Source organism: Schistocerca serialis, chromosome 2 (assembly GCF_023864345.2).
Source record: "Schistocerca serialis cubense isolate TAMUIC-IGC-003099 chromosome 2, iqSchSeri2.2, whole genome shotgun sequence".
In the NCBI taxonomy this organism is placed as follows: domain Eukaryota; kingdom Metazoa; phylum Arthropoda; class Insecta; order Orthoptera; family Acrididae; genus Schistocerca; species Schistocerca serialis.
Genome location: NC_064639.1, coordinates 982,159,999 through 982,184,613, shown reverse-complemented (window position 1 = coordinate 982,184,613; position 24,615 = coordinate 982,159,999). Strand labels below are relative to the sequence as shown.

The 24,615-nt window shown below is 37.5% G+C and overlaps 1 long non-coding RNA gene across 1 annotated transcript; it reads left to right on the top strand.

The window, feature by feature from the left end:
* The first annotated feature begins 6,137 nt into the window (after positions 1 to 6,137).
* On the top strand, positions 6,138 to 7,314 carry LOC126458402 (uncharacterized). Its single transcript, XR_007585629.1, has 2 exons — positions 6,138 to 6,282; positions 6,929 to 7,314. It is a non-coding gene; the product is annotated as an uncharacterized LOC126458402 (long non-coding RNA).
* The last annotated feature ends 17,301 nt before the right edge of the window (positions 7,315 to 24,615 follow it).

Sequence of the window (24,615 nt, the reverse complement as noted above, 5' to 3'; positions counted from 1 at the left end):
AGAATCTTGCAGCCATTAAAGTAAAATAGGTGATTGAAATTTTGAGGGTCCAAACTTTTATGTCAATTATTTTGTAAGTCAGTTAGCTTCTGATAATTTAAAATATGTTGCCAGAAAGCCTGGAGTGTCTGCATTTGAGTTACTGGTAACAGTACATCCAACTTTGACTCAATCAGGAACCATTGTGTACAGCAACTGTGGTCTATAGGGAAGGAGAGACACGCAGCAGTCAGTCACAGTCCCCTTAGCTTTTATTATTCTTGCAATATAGATTTATATTTCAACTGACTGGTAGCAGTCCATGTCACCGTATGTTATTACAGGTGTTGGTCAATCTACCGTTTGGTGAGTCTGTTGAAATAGAATGAAAGTGCACTGATGATGGCTATTTATAGCTGAAATCTAGATTTGCAAGAATAATAAAAGTTAGTGGGATTGCAACTGACTGCTATGTGCCTCTCCTTCCTAACAATACCTCCTCTGATGCTTATTTACTCACAATGTTTTACCATTATATGTAGTTTTTATGCCTTCAGTTAACTGTACCTTTTACTTACTCAGACTTATATTTAAACAACTTGCATCACTGTAATCAGGAATACAAATAGAAACAACTGAACTATAAGTTTAAATGGGACTTTTTATAAGTAACAGTTTTATATGTTCCTGTACGTATTACATATTATGTGTGCAACTGTATTAGATCTAGAATAAAAGTGAAAAAAAATTAGTTATTTGGGGGAGCAGGAGACATAACAGATGGCTTAACTTGAACTTACTACATTTTACCATCTTATTCAAGTGCCACAAGTTGTGCTGTTATGTGTTCTCACTGCCTTGACTCTAATAAGACTGTAAACTGTTATTGTTCTCACACCAGTATTTATAACTGAGTTTAAGTCCCGATGCTCCCAATGCCCTTTGATGTCCTTTAGTTTTTCAGAGCTCACACTGATATTCCATAAAACACTTATACTCTCAGCATTTTCCTGCTCTGGTGCACATGATGGCTGGCCAGATTTTAATACATTGAGTGCTGGCCCCCAAGTGTTCTTTAAATTGAAAACTCCATCCCTCTTTATTAGATTTTCTGACATATTTATTCTGATAGATTCCTTAATCATGCTGTCCCAGAATCTGTGCATATGAACCAAGTTACTTGTCTCATCACATTTCATTTCATGATTATATTCAAGGCATTGATCAGTGACAGCTGATATGCTTGGTTGTTTTGTCAGTTGTGCTGCTGATGTTTCTTGCATATCTCCCCATCTGTTCTGATAGTCTGCCCCCCCCCCTCCCCCCCTCCCCCCCCTTAAGGCATGCCACATTTGCATGGAATCTGGTACACAAGAATTGGGCCAGAATAAGATAGATGAACAATGTTCAGCTTCTCTTCCTTGGTCTCAGTCTCAACTTCTTCCTCTGTGAAGCTAAAATCACTTATCTGCCAAATGCAAGCTGAGTATCTGGGGAGATCGATGGGAACACGCCATCAAGTACATTTCACCCCCTTTAACTAACAAAAAAAATATTGTAATGTTAAAGTAGATCTAGATCTCCAAAAGGCAAGTGTGTATGGTATTTCATGTGGATGTGGCATTCATATGTGGTGCAGACTATCACAATGGTTGAGGAAAGATGTAAGAAACGTGACATACCATACTTGACTTGAATAGTCAATCAAATCAACTGTCACTGAACACTGAGACCAATATTGTGATGCAGATGACAAGTTTCTGGGACAGCATAATTAATGAGTCTGTAAAAATGAAGACATCAGAAAATGTAATAAATAGGGATGGAGGTTTCAATTTAAATAACACTTGGGATCCAACACTTAATTTATGAGAATCTCACTGAGCATCACATGCACCAGAAGAGGAAAATACCGAAAGCATATGCATTCCAGGAGTATTAGTGCGAGCTGTGAAAAACAAAAGACCATCAAATGGCATAGCGATCATTGGGAATCAAACTCAGCTATAAACAGCAGTGCAAGAGCAAGAATAGTTTACATTTTGGTCAGAGTCCAGGCAGAAAGTACACACAACATCAAAACTTGGAACACTGAAGAATATGTCTGTATCAATTGTCCAAATATTGTGCTTAAAATGGAAACAATAACTTGGCTGAACACCCGAAAGCACACGATTAATCAGTCATGCCAAGAAAACCTGAGAGATCATATCCTTTGACTTTCATATTTTCGTTTTAAATTGCATTAACTGAGTTTTTTTCCTTTTTTAATTTCAACCCATTTAGATTAAACCACTTATCTAGCTTTTTAGGGTATTAATTACAGTTTGAAATATGTTGTCAGTACTGTTAGCATCAGTGATCGTGGATGTGTGTGTAATTTGTAAATAAAGTTGAGTGCCAATCACTATTGAGTGGTGACAATACATAGGGCTCCTGGAGGGAAACTTTGTTTTCTTAAAATGACTTGAATCAGTTTTGGTAAAAATACATTCAGAGGCTAAGCAGTTAATCATTATGGGTGACTTTAATGTAAACTTCCTTACAGCAACTCAGGCAGAAGAGAACTGGAACATTTGTTATAAACCTTTAATTTAACTCCAGTAGTTGAATTTCCAACTTGAGGGACAGGTACGAGTGTAAGTCTTATTGACAACATCTTTCCTGATAAGTTAAGTAGCCGTTGTACTACTGTAAGACAAATTCTCAGTGGTCTGACCGACCATTAAGGGCAGCTTCCTGTTCCTTAATTACCTATGCTTTAGCCTTAAACCTAAACCAGTTTTTAGTCTTTCAGAACAATCAATGTGGACACATTAGAAAATTTCAAACAGCTCTTGCAGCAGATTAATTGGAGCCCAGTAAATAAAGAAAGCAATGTTAATATTCCTGCAATAAAAGAACACTACAGATTATATTGTAAAATCCTAAAAGGAATTATAAAGTGCTCCAAAACCTTACATATCAAATCTGAAACAGTCAACTCAAACAACAAAATAAAAACCATCTCGAGTGTCATCAAAAGGGAGCTTTGGGGGGAAAGGTGATAGTGTGTCCAGCAGAGAAATAAGACATTGTGGTAATTTGATTAAAAAAATGGATGCAATTGCAAGTGTCCTTAATGAGCACTTTCTAATAGCTTCTGGGAAAACTGACTGTAAGGACTTGCTTAATGAGGGTATGGACCTTCCGAAAGAATATAGGTTGTGCAAAATGAGTCAAATGCACATAGCCCTATTACAGCCAGTGAGGTGAAAAGGATCATTACAAAAATGCAAAATAAAAATTAATCTGGTTTTGACAATATTTCCACTAAGGTACTAAAACATTGTCATAATGCCATTTGTCTAATACCTTGTCGTACATTTCATGAAGCCCGTTAGCATGGAATTGTCACAGACAGAATTATGTATGGACATGTGAAACCAGTATTCAAGGACAGGGATAGAACTGATGCTTCAAACTACCACCTGATTTCCCTTTTAACATGCTTCTCCAAAGTTCTTGAGAAAATCATACATAAGAGATCTGTGGAACAACTGAATATGCTCGAGGCTCTTAGCCATTGTCACTTCAGATTCCAAAAAGGCTAATGACACTATATTTTCCTTTACCAATAATGCTTTAGATGCTGAACAATAGAGTGGCTTCAATTGATATGTTTTGTATATTGTACAAAAGCTACTAGCAAATTTAGTCTCTTTGCAGGTGATACATCTCTTTTAGTTGAAAAAACATCTGACAGTGACATTACAACATCTGCTAAATATGTGTTCCATGATCTCCACAAGTGGTTCAGCTGCAATGGCCTGACTTTCTTTAAAAGCAAGTTTATTCTTTAAAAGCTTTAGGCTTCCACATCTACAATTAACTAAATGCCATATTCTGGATGTGAGAAAAAGACTTGGTTCAGAAACTTATGCTCTACATATTATAGCAGCAACTCCTGATACTGATGTTGTTAAGGCTGCTTATTTTGGCTGTTGTCCTATGGCATAATATTCTGGGGTAACCAGCCAATGGAAGATAAAATATTTGTCACTCAGAAAAGAGAAATCTAAATTCAAAGAAATCATTCATGCAGAAATTTTTTTGGAATAGATAAAATATTAACAATGACCTCACAATACATACTATTCCTTATGTGATTTTTAACCCTTTCATTCATGGTGTCCTCATATAAGGGCATACTAAATAAATGCTTAGTATATTAAAATTCATTAATTTATACTATTTGTGATTGTTGTCCTCATATTGTTACAACCAGAGAGTTTATTTGAGAACAGTGTCAACATCTCTTGTCAATCTGTGGTACCACAAAACAAAATTGAATGTGCACAATAATATGGATGCTTCCCAGTAATCTTTGTACCTCCCATCAGCCAGTTAATACCTTCTGAGTTTAGGTAAAATTATTTATTTGTGCACAGAAAGGTGCATTCTTGAAGGTGAAAGCTAAAGGTGTCTTTCGAAACAAAAGGTGAGTGACATATTTATAACTTTATACATGTCTCTAAATGAGAACATTGTGTTTGAAAGGTTGTAATAGCACAGAAATTTAGGACATTATTTTGCTGTCTTTTTAGTCATATCATGATGATTTCACAATGCCCTGAGTCCAAGATAGACGAAGGACACTTACAGAAGAAGAAGTTATAGAGCTTGTAACGCCAGAAATGCATATCCTCCTATTTCCATCTATTGTACTATTATTTTTTTTCCTTGTTTTGTTACCTCAAGATATGACATCTCTGTCTCTTTATATATTGTAATTGTTTTACTGTTTGTATATATATATTTATGCATTTATGTCGATGTATAATTGGTTTGTTTCGTAAATATTATTTGTATTTTTACGCTGGGTCTTGCCTAGGGAAAACTGCTATCGAACGATTACATCGATGGGTCGTGTGAAGAATCAAAGTGTGTAGGATCTTTGGTAGTGTTAACTCTGCCGCATTGAGCGCGGGCAGAGGGGGAGTCCGGCGGGAGTAGCTAGTGGAGCAGGTGTGTGGTGTGAAGCTCCCGCGAGTTGCCGCGCTTTCGGGGTTTGGCAGCATGTAATTGCGCTCGACTTGCGATGATAGTTTCGGACATGGTGTCGCGGATGGGAAGCATTAGCTGGCGCACATCAAGAGCCCGTTTCGTCTGGTGACCGTGTCGAGAAGAAGGCGCGCCAACATCCAGCTTCTGCAACAGCGACGGCCGACAATGAGTGACTGTCGCCACCTCCTCGATCGACGACTTCAAACCTTCAATCAACCAACAAGGAAGACTAAAAGCACGTAAAGTTTCAGAACTGTATGGCAGACCTCAGCTTTTCAAACTGTTCCATTTGCCTCGCAAAATTACAGCAACTTAGCATGAACTTTTGTTGCTCATTGTCCCAATTGCATTACCAAGCAGGGTCCCTTCCTTTTCCGAAATGAACCCGAGTGTCGTTGAAATTCAAACGCCAGCATAATTCCATTTCAGTGCTTTAATTTCAAAGTTCAAAGTATTCATAGCTGGCTACAATACTTAGATTACACAAGCACACATTAAAAGTGCTAGTTTTGTTACCATATTTTAGCTTACCTGTGACTGCAGTTCAGCTTGGTACGTACTAAATTTTACTATTGTTAATTGTTCAGAATCATTTAATTCAAGTTCAAAGTTAAATCTCTTATTTCTAAATTGCGTAGATTCAAGTAGCTTTTGAAATGATTGTTGAGGTAGTCCAAGACTAACCGTATTTTACTGTTTCAGTCACTAAATTAACTTTCAGTTTTCCGGTTTTATTAATTCTTTTGCTAAATTAAGTCAGAATGCAGCGAAAGTTATTACTTCTGACAAACTTTCAGTTTTCACACTACACGTGTCAACCTTCAGTTGACACGCTTCTAGTGCTAATTATATGTGTAATTACCTTTCTTTTTCAGTTACTATAGTAATTGTCCTTAGGACTGGCGACCGTAATTTCCCCAAATCTCAAATATCTAATTACCGCTAGTTAATTGTTAACGTAACGGCCGCACATTTACTTTCTTCATTAACTTTACCCCTTTTCAAAATTAATTTCCACCAGTTTCATTTGCATTTTTCCTTTCATTTAGATGTAACCCTTTCCTCCCTCTTTACCGACAGATTAACTTCGGTGACGATTGCTTTTCCCAAATTTCCATTAGGTACACGCGGTTTAATTTTTCACTGTCATTAAGGTCGATAAGTGAGGGGGAGATTACAAGCTCCTTATTTCATCTGAAATGGACTATCTATCTGATGATCCTTGCAATCATTTTGAACAAGAGGACAATGATGGAGGTGATGTTAGATGTTTCATATCATACAGTATATTGTAAGTTAAGTAGCCTAGACGCAAAGCTCGCTAACTGCATGATAAGTGAGATAAACATGAAACACTCATCCCATCCTAATGACAATGCATTGGCAGTGAGAATGTTATTGTTGCGTACGAATTTGTTATAGCGCAGGCAATCTAAAGCTGAATAAGAAAAACTTCTATTCTAATCATAAAAGACTGAAAGGTAGCTTTGAATGTCCAGATTGGTAAGTCTGTCTGTTCACGTACTTTGCATCCAGGCATGGCAGGGCAACAGGCACACCTATTGGGAATTTATTGGGCTTTGCACCCGAAGACAACATGCAGTCACCTGATTTTGAAACCAAACACAATTTTCAACAGCCATTTTTGACAGTTTATAGCCAGTTTTGCAACCTGAAACATATTCCATCATGTAGGCACTGAAAAAAATCAATATGGCCATGTGCCCACCTCAAAATAGACTTAAAACAGATTTAGCGGCATTTTCATCTGGGCTACTCAGATGTACATTTTTTATGAGTTTTTCATTCTGTAATAGCATTTTTTACTATAGGTCCTGGAGATCCACTTACCATCAGAATTAGGTGTTCCTAAAAATAAGACCCTTGATTTGCTTCACTTTAGGGCAAGTGTGGTGAAAGCACTGACAAAAATAGATAAGCCACCTGCCAGGAAAAGGAAGTGTCACGCTAGTGAGAGTCCAATGCCATCTCCAAGTACTTCAAAACTAGCCAGTGCGGAAGTTTATCCAGAAGCTGATGTTTGTTTCGACAACATTGGCATCTTCCAGTGGTCAGCAACAAAAAATCATTTGACAGGTGCAAGAAACTGGGTTGCAAAGGTAAAACCAAATTTTATTGTGTAAAATGTAACAGTCACTTATGTCTGGATAGAAAAAAAAAATGTTTTTTAGATTATCATTCTTCACAAGTGTAAAACCATATGATCATTAAGTAAGCTTTGTGTAATTTGTGTATGTTGGTGAAATAAAATCAAATAAAATACTTTGACTTTTCGACTTATATGGCACCCACTTGAACACAATGTCCTCATGTGGGTACACATTGTATCCCACCTTGGGGGGCACATCAGAATATTTTAGACATCTGAAAAATCATAATTTAATTCGAAGAACTGGACAAAAAACAGCAAAGTCATGGTTTTTTTTTTCCCGCTTCTCCCCCCTACTGGTTGGAAATAGGTTGTCAAAGTGTCCATACTGAAGAGGACAGTCATCCCTCTCATCAATGACACCTTTGTGGAGCTGATACAGCAGTGCATTATGGAGAACTGTTATTCCATATTTATGGATCTTAGCACCCATATTCTGCATATATTTGGACACTTCTTGCAGGAAATTATCACTACGCATCTGCTTCAAGAAATTGTGTGCCAGTTGGGGGAGCAGCATTGACATTTATAGGGTGCTACCATAATTATGGCAGTGGTACCTCAACAGGACTGTCATAGATGTTAAGATGTGGATTGCTCCCCCTCCAGAACCATGCAGAAGTTGATACATTGGTGCCACAGTTGATCTCTGGTAAAGTTGAAGTTTAAACAGGCTGCATCAGAACAGAAAGTAATGTGCACATTGTTCTGGGACACGAAGGGCATTCTGCTCAATGACTGCCTGCCCAGGGATGAAACAGAATGTTCTACATCTGCATCTGTACTCTGCAAACCACCATGAAGGGCATGGAAGAGGGCACATCCCATTGTGCCAGTTATTAGGGTCTCTTCCCATTCCATTCACATATGGAGTGCATGAAGAATGATTGCATTGCATGCAGTAATTATTCTGAACTTATACTCGCAATCCCTATTTGAGTGATACATAGGGGGTTGTAGTATATTTCTAGATTCATCATTTAAAGCAGGTTCTTGAAACTTTGTTAATAGACTTTCTCAGCATAGTTTCTGTCTATCTTCAAGAGCCTTCCAGTTCAGTTTCTTCAGTATCTATGTGACACTCCCCCATGGATCAGATAAACCTGTGACCATTTGTGCTGCCCTTCTCTGTATACATTCAATATTGCCTGATAGTCATATTTGGTACAGGTCCCACACACTTGAGCAATATTCTAGAACTGGTCACCTTAATGATTTGTAAACAGTCTCCTTTATAGACTATTTGCACTTCCCTGGTATTCTACAAATGAACTGAAGTCTACCACCTGCCTTACCCACGACTGAGCCAGTGTGATCATTCCATTTCATATCCCTACAAAGTGTACACCCAGGTATTTGTATGAGTTGGTCAATTCCAACAGTGACTTACATAGGATACTATGTTTTTTTTTTTATTTTTTGAAGTGCACATCTTTACATTTCTGAAAATTCAGTGCAAGTTGCCAGTCGCTTCACCACTTTTAAAAATTGTAAAGATCAGAATGAATATTTATGCAGCTTCTTTCAGACACTAATTCATTACAGATGATTGCATCATCTGCGAAAAGTCTGAGGCTACTATTAATATTGTTTGCAAGGTCATTAATGTATAATGTGAACTGCGAGGGTCCTAACACACTTCCCTGATGCACAATTGAAGTTATTTCTACATCTAATGATGACTCTCCATCCAAGGTAATTGACCATTATTGTGGTAGACTGTGGAAATATTGATGGGCCATTCAAAACAGGGAGTGTGGAATGCTCGGTGCAGTGATGATAATGCTCGTGTATATGTGGCTTAGTGCACATCTACTCTGAGTGAATTTGGCTGGGATCGATTTGATCATCCACTGTGCAGTCCAGATATTGCTCCCAGTGATTTCCATCTTGTGTCTCAAGAAATTCTTGCTCTCTGGTTATCATTTTCACAATGATAAATTGAAGGCTAATGCCACACATTAGTTCCATTTATGGAATGCAGACTTCTACGATACAAGAATACAAAAGTTGATCCCACAATATGACAGTTGTCTCAGTTCTGATGGTGACTGCATCTAAAAATAGCTCAAATATGGCTTTACCTGATGCCAGGAAGTTATCCATGTAACTTTTTTTTAGAGATAGGAAAACTTGAATAGCAGCTCTTTCAGCAACAAAAATGTTGGCATTGACTTCAACATGTCAAGACACATTATGGCCACACGAGTTAGTTAGTTAATTAGTTCAGTGTAATGGAAATAGCAGCAAACCAGTTTCAAAATTCTGGTTTATTAAACTTTGACCATGGTTTCAATAGTTTTAAAACTGTCTGCTTCAGAAGACACATGGAATCACATTATGTATATCCAGTCTGGGAGTCGTTGACTCTGTCTAGCACATATGCATGCTATCCACTTAATCACATGTACTAGATACAGTCAATGACTCCCACATTGGATGTAGAAAATTTGATTTCATGTAGCATACCTTCTGAATAAGAAAGTTTTAAAACTGTTGAAACCATGGTCAAGGTTTAATAAACCTGTATTTTGTGACTGGTTGGCTGTTATTTCCAATCCATTGAAGCTTTTGCATGTGCAGTAGCTGAACTACTACCATGTTTAAAATAATGAATAGCTCATGTTCCACTATTAAGCTTCTGTGCAACAATAGGAGATTCACTCTTGAGGAAATCATTCAGTGATCAGATGCTTACTGACATGACAAAAGCACTGGGATATCCAGCATCATCAACTGATCAGCAACTTTGGAACATGATTTCCAGTTGGCAAATATTCTGATGGCGATACAGGAAGTTAGACTATGCTAATCTACTTGTCTGTCAATACATGTCTGTTAATGTATGCACCCTATCTTTGTGTTGTATGTTTATGCAGCTGATGTTATTTTTATTTCAATGTCTAACACTTCAGCAAATTACAGTTACCATAATGGACAATATATTGCTTTCCATACAATACCAATACTTAAGCCCACAGTGCCAACAGAACTAGTCAAACAAGAACGAACCCTAAGCGAACAGAATATAGACACCTTCAGACAAATGTTAGCTAAGGAAACATGGACTGCAGTACATGAGCATGGAAGTACATGTCAAAAGTTCAACAGATTTATGGAATTATTTAGCAAGTATTGTGAAACTGCTATCCCAATAAAGAAACATAGACTGAGATCTAATAATAGAAACAAATCTTGAGCAACAACTGGAATAAAGATCTCAAGCAAGAAAAAGAGAAAATTATCCGATATTATAAAGACACAGCAGATAGGTGATGAATTTCATGCCTATTACAGAAAATACAAGATAATACTCTAAAAAGTTGTGAAGGAAGCAAAAATGAAGGCAAATTGATCTATACATTCAGTCTGTGGGAAACAAGCCCAAATCCATGTGGAAAGTTGTGAAACAACTGACAGGTAATGTCTCTACCAGAAATGCCAATATCATGCTACGTCAAAATGGAGAAAAAAAAAAAAACAGATCCAAGGAAAGTAGGAAATACCTTTGGAACAGCTATTTTACAAACATAAGTGGGCAACTAGTCAGTAAGATTACTCCAAGTAACCAAAATACAACAGCATCACCATCTAAGATCAACAGCTCTACTTCCTCATTCTATCTGTACCCAATGAATGAAGAAGAACCCTGACCATCACAAAAACCTTAAAAATGAAACAGACCTCAGGAGTTGATGGTATATCTGATGAAATAATAAAATAAATGTAGTGAACACATTGTAAAACCACTGACACATTTATGCAATGGTTCACTTGTCTAAAGATTGCAATATTGAAACTAATGTAAAAAAAAGGAAACACAGAAGAAGTTAGCAATTACAGACCAAGTCCCCTATTGTCTGGCTTCTCAAAAATTCTAGAAAAAGTTTTCCACAAAAGAATTACAGCCTTTATGGAAAAATATCAAATCCTATCCACAGCACAACATTAGTTTAGGAAGAACTGCTCAACCAACCAACATTGCTATCTATGAATTCCTAAGTGTGATTTACCAAAAAGTGGACAGTGGCAATTATATCACTGGTGTATGCCTTGACTTGCCAAAACCATTTGATATTATAGATCATGAAGCATTCCTTCCAAAATTAAATCAACTAGGCATCAGAGGTTAATTACTGGGTCAGGTCATATGTTTGCAGATAGAAACAAACAGTGGAAATACAACACACTGCCTGAAACAAAATCACAAACCATTACTCAGATTACCAAGACATGAAATATGGTGTCCCCAAGGATCAGTACTGGGACCAGTGCTGTTCCTCCTATATGTAAGTGACCTACAAAAAACATACAATGTCAAAATGCTTACCAGCTTGCTGATGACACAAGCTTTCTCATTACTGCAAAATCAGAAAACCTATTACAGGAAAACATAATAAAGACAATGGATAGCAGGGTAGAGTGGTTCACATATAATAAGCTAATCATAAATGAAGGAAAAACTGTAGCAATTAACTTCCATAATGTCAAGGAAAAGGTTCCACAAACTATAAATATCCAGTTGTCGAACAAGGCTGTAAATAGAGTTGACCTGACAAAGTTTCTTGGGCTGTGGATCCAGAATAATGTCAGGTGGGGAACTCATACTGACAATCTCAGCAAAGAATTGAACACATCCTGCTATGTGATGAGGATCCTTGAAAGCTGCTGTAGTAAAGACTGCCTAAAAGGTGTGTGCTATGCAAGTGTCCAATCAATGCTGAAGTATGTAGTCATTTTCCAGGGACCTTCGCTAAATATCATCAAGCTATTGAGAAACCAAAAAAGAATCGTAGGAGGTGTCAAGCACAAAAAATCTTGCAAGCCACTCTTCAGAAAACTGCAGATCCTCCCACTTCCATGCCTTCATATACATGAAACTATAGTATTCATACAGCACTATGCGACTGAAAATCCCATGCTCTTCCTCAAAAATGAAGATGTACACACAACGCAAGGCAAAAAATGGATCTCCATATGCATCACACAAAAACTAAGATCTGCCAAAATGGCGTTCTGTACATTGGTAAAAAGATATTCAGGAAACTACCAAGTAACATACAATCGATAATATATCAGGGTTCAAAGCTGCAGTGGAGGCGTACCTAATTGATCACTGATTCTACAATACAATAGAGTATTTTAGTTAATAATAATGTGTCAGTATGTATAATAATGTATCATTCTTATCCATTGAAACCATAGTAACACTGTAACCCTTGAACAAACGGAAATAATCCACATATATAAAAGAAAGTTGTGTTAGTTACACTATTTATAACTCAAAAATGGCTGGACCGATTTGGCTGAAAATTGGTGGAGAGGTAGCTTAGAACCAGGAGACAGACATAGGATACTTTTTATCTCATTCGACCGCTATAAAACGTGGTATAACAAAAACACATCTGGCATGGAATAACAAAATGTAAATGTCAGCTAAACATCACTATAAAATGTGGTATAACAAAAACACATCTGACATGGAGTAACAAAACACAAATGACAGCTAAACTTCTATGGTTAAGTATCAGTATATATCATTAATTAAAAATTTTAAGAAATAATTTGTATTTTCTTTGAATCATCATTAACAATGCTGCGACCAAGACAATCGAATATTTCTCGACAAGGCGTAATGTAAGAAGGATACAAAACATTGTGAATGAAAGGACTGAAGAAGAACAAGAAATTGCCCATGAAGAGCGCCTTGTTAGTATGGCTCGACTTCGTGATTCTCAATCACAAGAGCAAAGTGAGGCAGCCCGTGAAACAGCTCGGTTGGCAATGCGAAATCATCGAGCGAACAACAGAGATCAATATGTAGATAATTTTCTAAACACAAGAAGAGATTTACCACATGATGATTTGAATCAAGCAGCATTTAGATACGATTGCAGCAATGATTACTGCTTGCATTCTTGTGTTTGCATTGGGCCAATAGACGTTGTTTACGAGTATTGTGGTGCATTGAAGTTTTCCGGAGAAACGCACAGATTGTGCTGCCTTAGTGGGAAAGTGAAACTGACATTATTGACTCCACCACCTGAGCCATTGCATTCTTTGATTTGTGGTGAAACACCCGAATCACATCATTTTCTTGCAAATCTAATGACTGTGTAACAAATGAAGACGAAGCCACCAACTATCCAATTGAAATTTTAAACTACTTGGATGTGCCTGGCTTACCACCACACAATTTACGCCTAAAAGTTGGCTCCGTAGTAATCATGCTTCAAAACATAAACCAACCAAAACTGTGCAGTGGTATGCATTTGGTGGTAAGTAAATTGATGAACAATATTATTTATGTGATGATACTCAAAGGAAAATTCAAAGGTGAGGAAGTTCTCATTCCGAGGATCCCAATGATCCCAAGTGATATGCCATTTGAGTTTAAAAGACTTCAATTTCCAATCTGTCTTGCATTCGCCATGACCGTTAACAAATCACAAGGCCAATCCTTGAAAGTTTGTGGTTTAAATCTGGAATATCCATGTTTTTCACAAGCTCAGTTATATGTGGCATGTCCCTGGGTCGGAAGACCATCAGTGTTGTTTGTTCTTGTGCCTGATAATAAAACAAAAAATGTCGTGTATCACAAGGTACTTAATTGAAGAGTGCAAGCTGTTGTTGTTGTTGTGGTCTTCAGTCCTGAGACTGGTTTGATGCAGCTCTCCATGCTACTCTATCCTGTGCAAGCTTTTTCATCTCCCAGTACCTACTGCAACCTACATCCTTCTGAATCTGCTTAGTGTATTCATCTCTCGGTCTCCCTCTATGATTTTTACCCTCCACGCTGCCCTCCAATACTAAATTGGTGATCCCTTGATGCCTCAGAACATGTCCTAACAACCGATCCCTTCTTCTAGTCAAGTTGTGCCACAAACTTCTCTTCTCCCCAATCCTATTCAATACCTCCTCATTAGTTACGTGATCTATCCACCTTATCTTCAGCATTCTTCTGTAGCACCACATTTCGAATTTCGAAAGCTTCTATTCTCTTCTTGTCCAAACTAGTTGTCGTCCATGTTTCACTTCCATACATGGCTACACTCCATACAAATACTTTCAGAAACGACTTCCTGACACTTAAATCTATACTCGACGTTAACAAATTTCTCTTCTTCAGAAACGGTTTCCTTGGCATTGCCAGTCTACATTTTATATCCTCTCTACTTCGACCATCATCAGTTATTTTACTCCCTAAATAGCAAAACTCCTTTACTACTTTAAGTGTCTCATTTCCTAATCTAATTCCCTCAGCATCACCCGATTTAATTTGACTACATTCCATTATCCTCGTTTTGCTTTTGTTGATGTTCATCTTATATCCTCCTTTCACGACACTGTCCATTCCGTTCAACTGCTCTTCCAAGTCCTTTGCTGTCTCTGACAGAATTACAATGTCATCAGCGAACCTCAAAGTTTTTACTTCTTCTCCCTGACTTTTAATACCTACTCCGAATTTTTCTTTTGTTACCTTTACTGCTTGCTCAATATACAGATTGAATAACATCGGGGAGAGGCTACAACCCTGTCTCACTCCCTTCCCAACCACTGCTTCCCTTTCATGCCCCTCGACTCTTATAACTGCCATCTGATTTCTGTACAAATTGTAAATAGCCTTTCGCTCCCTGTATTTTATACCTGCCACCTTCAGAATTTGAAAGAGAGTATTCCAGTTAACATTGTCAAAAGCTTTCTCTAAGTCTACAAATGCTAGAAACGTAGGTTTGCCTTTTCTTAATCTTTCTTCTAAGATAAGTCGTAAGGTTAGTATTGCCTCACGTGTTCCAACATTTCTACGGAATCCAAACTGATCTTCCCCGAGGTCCGCTTCTACCAGTTCTTCCATTCGTCTGTAAAGAATTCGCATTAGGATTTTGCGGCTGTGACTTATTAAACTGATAGTTAGGTAATTTTCACATCTGTCAACACCTGCTTTCTTTGGGATTGGCATTATTATATTCTTCTTGAAGTCTGAGGGTATTTTGCCTGCCTCATACATCTTGCTCACCAGATGGTAGAGTTCTGTCATGACTGGCTCTCCCAAGGCCATCAGTAGTTCTAATGGAATGTTGTCTACTCCCGGGGCCTTGTTTTGACTCAGGTCTTTCAGTGCTCTGTCAAACTCTTCACGCAGTATCTTATCTCCCATTTCGTCTTCATCTACATCCTCTTCAATTTCCATAATATTGTCCTCAAGTACATCGCCCTTGTATAAACCCTCTATATACTCCTTCCACCTTTCTGCCTTCCCTTCTTTGCTTAGAACTGGGTTGCCATCTGAGCTCTTGATATTCATACAAGTGGTTCTCTTCTCTGCAAAGGTCTCTTTAATTTTCCTGTAGGCAGTATCTATCTTACCCCTAGTGAGACAAGCCTCTACAGCCTTACATTTGTCCTCTAGCCATCCCTGCTTAGCCATTTTGCACTTCCTGTCGATCTCATTTTTGAGACGTTTGTATTCCTTTTTGCGTGCTTCATTTACTGCATTTTTATATTTTCTCCTTTCATCAATTAAATTCAATATTTCTTCTGTTACCCAAGGGTTTCTATTAGCCCTCGTCTTGATCCTCTGCTGCCTTCACTACTTCATCCCTCAGAGCTACCCATTCTTCTTCTACTGTATTTCTTTCCCCCATTCCTGTCAATTGTTCCCTTATGCTCTCCCTGAAACTCTCTACAACCTCTGGTTCTTTCAGTTTATCCAGGTCCCATCTCCTTAGATTCCCACCTTTTTGCAGTTTCTTCAGTTTTAATCTACAGTTCATAACCAATAGATTGTGGTCAGAATCCACATCTGCCCCTGGAAATGTCTTACAATTTAAAACCTGGTTCCTAAATCTGTGTCTTACCATTATATAATCTATCTGATACCTTTTAGTATCTCCAGGATTCTTCCAGGTACACAACCTTCTTTTATGATTCTTGAACCAAGTGTTAGCTATGATTAAGTTATGCTCTGTGCAAAATTCTACAAGGCGGCTTCCTCTTTCATTTCTTCCCCCCAACCCATATTCACCTACTATGTTTCTTCTCTTCCTTTTCCTACTGGCGAATTCCAGTCATCCATGACTATTAAATTTTCGTCTCCCTTCACTACCTGAATAATTTCTTTTATCTCGTCATACATTTCATCTATTTCTTCATCATCTGCAGAGCTAGTTGGCATATAAACTTGTACTACTGTAGTAGGCATGGGCTTTGTGTCTATCTTGGCCACAATAATGCGTTCACTATGCTGTTTGTAGTAGCTAACCCGCACTCCTATTTTTTTATTCATTATTAGACCTACTCCTGCATTACCCCTATTTGATTTTGTATTTATAACCCTGTAATCACCTGACCAAAAGTCTTGTTCCTCCTGCCACCGAACTTCACTAATTCCCACTATATTTAACTTTAACTTATCCATTTCCCTTTTTAAATTTTCTAACCTACCTGCCCGATTAAGGGATCTGACATTCCACACTCCGATCCGTAGAACGCCAGTTTTCTTTCTCCTGATAACGACGTCCTCTTGAGTAGTCCCCGCCCGGAGATCCGAATGGGGGACTATTTTACCTCCGGAATATTTTACCCAAGAGGACGCCATCATCATTTAATCATACAGTAAAGCTGCATGTCCTCGGGAAAAATTACGGCTGTAGTTTCCCCTTGCTTTCAGCCGTTCACAGTACCAGCACAGCAAGGCCGTTTTGGTTAATGTTACAAGGCCAGATCAGTCAATCATCCAGACTGTTGCCCCTGCAACTACTGAAAAGGCTGCTGCCCCTCTTCAGGAAGCTATGCACCAAAAAACATAAAGAATAAAGAATCATTAAATTACTTAATTTTTTATTTGTATTTCCTAATAAAAAATTGAACTTAACATCCAAAATCTGATTATTTATTGACTTTAAGGCGGAACAGAGTTCGCCGTGTCAGCTAGTGTACCAATAATAAGTAGTGTAACCATAGGAACTTAATGATGTTAAAATGATAGAAACAATATTGTGTTAAATGATGTCCAACATCTTATGTACATTCTGTGTACTAACAAGGTCTCATGGATAAATAAATAAATACAGTTATCAAACTGAAACTGCTTGGAGACACAGTTTTTTTGCTGAAAAATTTACTAGTGATTAACAAAATAGAACATATACTTCAGGAGATAGTAGTTTAACTGATAGCTTACTGTTGCTTAGTCATCATAGGAAAAGGAAGTGATAGTTAAGATGATTGTCATAAACAAGGCCACACAGACTGATTACAAATCATATGATACAAAAGAATCAGGTATATCAGGGTGTCTGTATGGAGTGAGATGGCCTTTGCAGTGCTAGCCAACTGTCAGATGTCTGTTTCAAGTGTTATGGTGTACCTAAGAAAGGGGAATCACTTGAATCACTGTATTTTCTGTCATCTACCTTTTTTTTTATTATTATTTTAAATACTTGTTGTACCTGATTGACAATAATGTTATTTGAAATAAAATCATAAAATCATGTTATTATTTCAGTTTGTGAGTAGTGAGGTTTTTTTATTAACTGTGATGAACATTGATTGATGAAAAGTTTTATGATAGCAAAAGTTTCTAAATGGGCAAAAAGAACAAAAAATACAAAGGTACTGCAAAGTGGAATTGGCTTTGGATTGAATTACAAATCTTTATTGGCCATTCATCATTTTCTACGTTAACAACATCTATATGCTGCAAAACCATTGTGAAGTGTGTGATGGAGGTTACTTGCCCTTATACCACATATTACGTTGTCTTCCCATTTCAGTTGTGTCTGAAATGCAAGTAGAATAACTGTGTAAGTGCCTCTGTGCAGACTGTAATAAGTCTGATCTTATTTATGTGATCTCTATCAGAGCAATGTAGAGGAGCTGTAGTATATTCATAGATTCCTCACTTAATGCTGGTTTTTGAAACTCTGTAAGTAGACTTAAGCAGAAGAGTAGACGTCTTTCTTGAAGTGGCTGCGAATGGTCTCCCATTAGTTCGATTTGGTGCAGGTCCCACAATCTTCAGCTGTAATGAGACTGGGCCACACAAGTGTTTTGTGAGCAATATCCTTTGTACACTGACTGCATATTCCCAGTTTACTACCAATGAAATGAGGTTTGTCATACACTTTTCGTACAAGTGAGTACTTATAACCATTCCATTTTGGGTTCCCATAAATTGTTACAACAGGTATATGCTTAATTTCATTCCACATGTGACTCATTAATGTTATAGTCATGGAATACTGTGTTTTTACATTTTGTGAAGAGCAAAATTTTTATTTCTGAACATTTAAAGCTAGTTGTCATTCTTTGCACTGCATTAAAATTTTATTGAAGATCTGACTGAATATTTCTGCGCCTTTTTGCAGGCAAGACTTCATTAAAGACAAATGAATTACCTGTAGAAAGCCTGAGATTACAATTACTATTTTCTGCCAGGTCAATTAACATGCAAAAAGAACAGAAAAGGTCCCAATACAATTCCCTAGGCGACATCTGAAGTTACTTTTAAACCTATTGTGACTCCCCACCCATGTTGCATCCTCCCTACAAAGAAATCCTCAATTCAGTCACATAGTTTGATACACCATGTAAGATAAAAGGCAGCAGTGTTGTGTGATGTGATAGCTTTGATAGCAATGGCACTGTATCACCCGCTGGTGAGCTGTAAATGTAGATGGTTGTTTGCAAGATTATTGCGGGGCCACACAGGCAAGCACAGACCGAATGGATATTGCCAGGAATTTCTGACAAGGGGAGAGAGGGGGAACTGAGAAACTGCCTGGCCACAGCATCCTAAAATGGCAAAACTATGGCTGTATTTGAAACTAAAATATCGACTCACCAAAAATGCTAAAATTGTGTCAACAAGAGCTACAGTGAAATTTAGAGCAGTGTTGAAATCACAATAAAAAGACTATTTGTAGAAAAATGTCATTATGCTTTATACCACTTTTACAAAATAAATTATTAACAATTGTTTCCAAAATCGTTTGACTACCAGTAGATACCGAACATGTTGCCTATGCTTATGATATAGCAACGAGCGGGCATGAAATCCATTAAAAAATGAATATATTTGGCATAAGGGTAAATTAAACTGCCTATTTATTGTAAACAAAATCCTTGGACCACTACTGCTGTGCGCCAAAAAAAAGTTCTTCACAAATACATGAAATAGTTAGTCTCTGCAGGGATAGTTTATATGCTAATATTGTCCATGTTAATTTAATGATAAATTTGTATATCAATATTTGCAAGATGACAGTTGAGTACCATAGTGTGGAACTCATTAGGATGAATAAAGGAGCACTTTTTAGTAGTGACAGCTGTCCAATTTGTATGAAAATTTAATAAAAAAATGATTATATGACAATGTGTAAATGAAATGAAACTACATTTGAGTGTATGTGTGTACAATTATATACCACATACAGAAATATTTAAGCTTGTGAATTGATTGCAGATATGAATGACAGTCAGGCATCTATATAGATATTTATTTGAGCAAGATGGTTTGTCATGTAACATAATCAAAGAGTGAGCATGCAGTGTTAGCATCGAGGTCTTTTACTGGTGGGAGCTGCTGGAGTAAGGTTGATTGAGTGGACAGGTTACTGCTTGTGTGTGATTGTGTTCTGAATTAGGCTTAGTCCTATGAACATTTATTCAGAAGTTAGTTAGTTTCCATATATTGGTCGGAGATTTTGAACCTTCAAAACTGTAAACATTAGAAAAATTAAATGATGAGATTTTTTGTGGTGAGCTATTAATTGCAAGAAGGACTGACTAAATTAGTAAAGTGGTAGGAATGTATGCAGCTCTTATTGAATTTAAGGACACTGCAAAATGCTTTTGGTTTACGGTAGCCACTGCCCACAACTGCTCTGCTAGAACAATTATTTCTAATTTCATTTGTACTATTGTAGATAGTGTTATCCTGTGCAGGGCCATCATTCATAGAAAGTATTTCGTCTGTGAATAAATGAGCAATAAAATTCATCTGTGGTAAGCTTACATTGTTATCCTGAGGCATTATTATCTTAATTGTCTGCCCCGATAGCTGAGTGGTCAGCGTGATGGATTGCCGTCCCACGGGCCCGGGTTCGATTCCTGGCTGGGTCAGGGATTTTCTCTGCTCAGGGACTGGATGTTGTGCTGTCTTCATCATCATTTCATCCCCATCCAGCACACAGGTTGCCCAATGTGGTGTCGAATGTAAAAAGACCTGCACCAATACGGCCAGACCTGCCCCGCAAGGGGCCTCCTGGCCAATGACGCCAAACACTCATTTCCATTTCATTATCTTAATTTACTGTTACTTAATTATTTATATTTTATTTGTATTGTTTATGTATAACATTCACTGACTGCTTCCATAGGCCCCTTGAAAAATCTTTGGATGCTTGCATATGGGCATAATGCAGCAATGTACAACCAAACCCCTGTGTAGACAATCCAATTAACAGTTTTCTTAGGTTGTGCACTCGCCCATAGACCAATGTGTAGTGGTAGGTAGTTACCTACCCTCCTGGCACATTGCCACCTTATGATCATACTTCCATTAAAAGCATTTGTGTGGTGCTGAGTCAAATGCTTCTTGGAGGTCAAAAACAGTCCATCCATATGATCACCTTAATCCGTGGCTTTAAGGACATTGTGTAAGTAAAGGCTGATTTGATATCATGTGAGCAATATTTTTGGAATCAATACCACAGTGAATAGAGGAAGTCATTCTGTTTGAGATAATTTATTACTTTTGAATTCACAGTATGTCGTAAGATTCTGCCACAGATGGATACTGATGATTTGGAATATTTTCCTGTGTGGTAGGTTTTATGATAGATTCAGTTCATGATAATGTATGCAAGTACAGCAATGGGAAACTCTTAAGAATTCTGTACTTCTGAAAAGTTACTGTTATATTGAAAAAGTCAGAGATTGTGGTCATGTGTATGTGAGTTGTGCTTGCATGAGTACGTGTGTGTTTATGCTGTCTAATTCTGATGAAGCCATTTCTGGCTGAAAGCTTACTTGTTTGACAGTCTTTTCATTGTGTCTACCTGTGTCTTAGCATCTCCATTATGTGGTGAGTAGCAAAGTATCCTTTTCATTATATTGTCATTATTCCATCCTGGATTTTCCAATGTGTAAATAATATGTAGCAGATAAGTATGGTATAATATAGGAAAAGTCTAAAATTTTTAACATCTAGTGTCACCATTGATAAAATAAATATTAAGACAATAGGCAACTAGAGTAAAATGCAAGAAAATTTTTAAAAGCTAATGTCACCATTTGACATATAAAAAAATTATAAACCTGTTGTTTGATACCTATTATACTACTTCATTTCCTAAATATTTATAGACAAAGATTATGAAAAGGTTAGGAGTTTGTTCAAGGTACTGCCTTTCTTATTGTGGAAGTCCTAAGTTGTCGCTGTGTCTCACATCTCTGTCACCAAATGCCTTGATCTCAGCATTTTTCCTCATCATCTTCCATTCCACTTCTCTCCATCTATTCTTGGATACAACTTAGCCAGGTTTTCTGTGATCTTCCCCTTTCTCACCTTCCAAGAAGTTGCCATGAAAGTACCCTCTTGGGCCATCTGTCTTCATCCAGTCTTTTAACATTCCCAAACAATGCTAGCTGTGTTTCTTCTGTTTCATCCATAATATTATAATGAGTCTGTGTCCTTTCTCTTATTTATTCATTTCTTACATGGTCAAGTCAGGACTGGTCCACTTTTAAAGTTCTAAATGTTTTTTTATTTTTTTTATTTTATTCTGTGAGTTCCCAGTACTCACTCCCATATCTTGTTGTTGGGTCAACAGTGGATCTGTATAAATGAATTTTAACCTTTAAACTCAATTTTGAGGACCAAAGTGTAGGATTTAATTTTTAGACAGCCACCCTTCCCTGCCTGATCTATTGTTGGATATCTCTGTCACATCTTCCATCAAGTGATAGAGAGGATACTACCAGGTACTTAAACTCTTTACACACTTTAATAGGATGTCTGTCAATGTCCAGGTTACTTCTCTCTTCTTGACAAAATGAGATATTCCATCATGTTGAAATTAAATTTCAAACCACATTTTTGTACTCCTCCAACAATTTCCTAAGCATGTAAGATGTATCCTCTTCATTGCTTGCTGGAATGGCATGATCATCAGCATAAAAAAATGTGTATATACACTGGTTCCCTACTTCAATTCCCATGGCCATGCACTTTCTGCACCAGAGATCCAGTGACTTCTGCATCCTTCATTCAGTCCTTCAGTTATTCTGAAGGTATCTCTAGAAATTCTTTTCCAGCTTAAATGATACGGACTTGTAGAGGTTTATGATACTTCTTACTAAAAGTTTTGGCCGTTTTTCTGACCACAGCACCTGTGTTTTCTGTTCCTGCTAATCTGTACCTTGATGTCTCTATTCAAAATTGCCTTTGCTTTAGTATTATAGTGGCAAATTTCTTCCCTGACAAGTTCTTTATTACTGCTTTTCATACAGACTACAAAAACATAAATGTGCAGATTGACAATCCTTTCTACTCTCAGTTTACGCATTATAAAAACTTCTTTTTCTGTTTTTTCAATGTTATTGTTGTAAAAGTGAAAGGTGAAAATTGAAAAGTACATCACATGAAGATAATCAGTGCTTACAGGAAATAAGTTATCTGGGATATTGTCTTGAAAACAAAGTTGATTTATTTGTCTCACTGCAGTTTTGAGTAAACAGAATCAAGTGATTCCCATGGTATCTGATCCAGAAAAACAGTTACCTCATGTATGATAAGCAGTTTTTGCATCAGGAGCAGAGCATATAATGGTTTGAGCTACATAACAGGACAGATCCATAATTGAAATAATAAAAAAAACATGTCTGAAGTGAGCACCCCCTGGAACTTCAGTGCTAATTTTTACTGTTGGGAATGACTACATCCAATTAAGAGTATCTTCTGTTTATCTAAATGGGAAACAGCTGCAGCAACTATTGTATTATATAAATCACATAACTTAAGTTTTGTTAGTAAGTTGTAAAATTGAATACAATCAAATTCTTTGCTTGGAGTAAGCAGAGCATCTCAATAGTAAGTAGTAGATTTCCCATTGTTTAACAATGACTTTCCATGGTGCCTTACATTTAGTGGGAGGTTCTTACATAAACTCCAGACAAGTTATTTTTGGTCTGAAGGAGATAACCGTTGTTAGAAGTTTTCACCTTTCCAATATTAATTATAAAAATATCTCTCGCTGCTCACTGTGCTGTGTTTTAGCATTTTCTATTTTTCCTAATTTCAGTCAGTTCTCCTGAGTATCTGTTAAGAATTTTACTTGTATGTACCCAAAGAGCTAAGTGTAATTAATGATGAGCAAGAGTACCATATTACTGTAAATAACAATAAAAAAAAAGCCACTCATTGCATATTGTTCGGAAGTGTGAGAGTCAACAAGTCGGATTATAATCATATGTATGGAAACCAAAAGTCATTTACCAGCTCTACTGCAATCATTGCACAGCTTTTTACATTGGTATGACTAACAACCAGCTTTCCACCAGGATGAATGGCCACAGCCAAACTGTGGGCAAGAGCAAATTAGACCACCCTGTGGCAGAACATGTAGCTGAACATAACATGCTTGATTTCAATGCTGCTTCACTACCCAGGCCATCTGGATCCTGCCCTCCACTACTGTATCAGCTTTTCTGAACTGTGCAGGTGGGAGTTATCCGTACAACACATTCTGTCCTCGTAATTATCTCACCTTCAACCTATTGTCATATATTATCCCCACATCCTCCACCCAACAGTTTCCTTCCCCTCTGTCCTGTCACCTCTTCCCCATTCTTGTGTTCCAATCTCTTACTTTGCCACCCTCTGCCAATGCACCAACCCATCTTTCCCACTTCTCTCCCTCTTTTGTTCCATTTTCCCAACCTCCCTGCCCCACAACTTACTGGCACTGCACCTTTTGGCATTCTAGTCCATGCACATACTGTAAGACAGAGCTCCTCCCTCCCCCCACCCGTACACTGCTATCCATTTCCTTTTCCCTTCCCCTCCAGATTGTTGTTTCCATCCCATGTGATAATTGCTTTCTGGACCGAGCTGCCAAATTTGGCAATCATGTTGTGCATGCTTGCTTGTGTGAATGAATGGTGTGTGTTTCTCTTTTTCTGATGAAGGCTATGGCCAAAAGCCTATGTGTAAGTGTCTTTTTATAGAGCCTTTTGGCAACTTAATGTGTCATCTTTATGGTAAGTAGCAATCTGTCTGTTCCTATGTTGTTAAAACTGACAGTAAGTAAAATAAAGGAAAGTTAACCATGGAGCATAGAAATACATAACAGAAAACATCATTCACACTAAGTTTCAAGCACTGGCTCTTTTTCTGGCTCAACCACCCAGACACT